Source organism: Microtus ochrogaster, unplaced genomic scaffold (genome assembly GCF_000317375.1).
Source record: "Microtus ochrogaster isolate Prairie Vole_2 unplaced genomic scaffold, MicOch1.0 UNK6, whole genome shotgun sequence".
NCBI lineage: Eukaryota > Metazoa > Chordata > Mammalia > Rodentia > Cricetidae > Microtus > Microtus ochrogaster.
In genome coordinates this window covers 3,572,235-3,574,197 of record NW_004949104.1, presented here as the reverse complement: position 1 = coordinate 3,574,197, position 1,963 = coordinate 3,572,235, and positions in this window count along the sequence as shown.

Below are 1,963 nucleotides of genomic sequence, written 5' to 3'. Positions count from 1 at the left end.
TTCTATTCATTTTCAAGTCTGTGATATTTTTCCCAGTGTTTTCTTAGGTGTTGATGGTTAAACAAAGTGTTAAGCTATAATATGACAGAGAATTACAGATACTTTGATCCAAAGTATATTAAGTAGACAAATTTTATCTTTTGTCTCTCCAGTGCATGTGTCTATCTTCAGCCTGTATGGTCTTTATCACCTTTATCACTTTACCTAATGTACACAGGACAGTATCTTCAGTTCTCTTCCCGTTTTTTTTTTTTTTTCTAACAGCTGAGGCAGCAGGATTTTAAGTTAGGATGTCTGCCTGGTCAACACAATTAGTCCAAGACCAATTTGTGCATCCTTCTTGGGATTGTACATCAAAATAAGCATGGTAAAAGCCTAAGAGTAGGTTTGGTGATGCATTTACCTTGCATATCTGAAGTTGGAGGATTACTCCCTGGAATAACAGGAATAAGTAAACAAATGAATCAGGGAAAGAATTGGGGAGATTTAAAACCTTGATTAGGTTAGAATACTTTTAACTTAAAATAAAACAACATAATCAATTCTAGTATAAGATACTTTTGAAAGGGCAACAAGATCCTTTAATAGGTATAGATTTGGTCACCATGGCAAATGTCCTGAGCTTGCTCCCCAGGACCTAAATGGTAGGAAAGAACCACAACTGACTTTTATTAGCTGTTCTTTGATATTTTCACATTCACTATTGCAGGTACACTCCACTTTGTTAAAAATAAATAAATAAATAAAATCATTTTAACTTTCTTGTTGCTTGTATTGATGCTGTATAGGGAGCCATGAAAACAATTTCATGTACTAAGACTGGATAAATAGAATTAAATCAGTAATAAAGTGCAGGTATGCTTCCTCTGACAAATGTGCTTTTTTGCATATACAAAGCACGCAGTCTTCAATAAGTAAAAATATTAATATGTGCCAAAACATGCGGTGAATACTTTTAGTCTATTTGTTCATATTTCAATGACAATAGAAATAATTTAATTCAACAAATAAGAGATAGTTCAACTTAATTATTAAAAAGTCACTAACTGTCATGTCACCTTTCCATGACAAATAGGAAAATGAAAACATAGCCATAGTAAAATGAAACATAACTATTTCACCCTTTGTTTATACCCTTGGCGCTCAGTCTGTCTTCAGTCTCTGAGTTATCTCAATAAACTGTTTGGTATCTTCTGTTTCGCGTTCTTACAAACAACACTATTTAACTTCCACAATAACTAGGTCAAAAGACAAACACTGCAGTGACTTCATGGTATTCTAGAAATGAAGAAATCTATTACACACTTTTCTATGAAAATTGAGATTGAATTTTTCATCTCTAGGACACAGGAGGTCTGCAGAGAAGTACAGAGAAAACAAAGGATCTGCTGATTAAACCACCTTAGAAATTATGGTTTTGTTGGGTGTTTTAATTTGCAAGAACCTGTCATATATGTGCAATTAAGAAGTACATCCACATGGCATATGCTGGCCCACAACTTCAAAGAAGACTTCAATTTTACTAGAACTCAGGCTTGATCTAAATACTCCAGTCCCAGCAGAAATCTTTACTGCACTGGAAACCATACCATACTAGGAATCCCAGAAGTCAAGCCCATACTAAGTACCCAGGAAGCCAAACAGTTACTTAGAACCAGAGAAGCAACAGTGGTGCCCAAAACACCAGAGTTTCTGTAGGCCCCGAAAAAAAGCAGTAAAGAGACACTACTGGACCTCAAGATTCACTAGTCACCTGAACCTTTGATCGCTTAAGCCAGAAGACCAGAGAAGAAGTAGAAAACAAGGAAAAAACAACCAAACAATAAAGAAAAACACAGGGATCAGCACCTAAATATAATATCATCCCAGACCCAGATGCTTAAATACCAGTGCCAGAACACAATCAGTAACAGAAAGGGCACTATGACATCACCAGTGACCTACTATCTTAAAACAGCAAAAC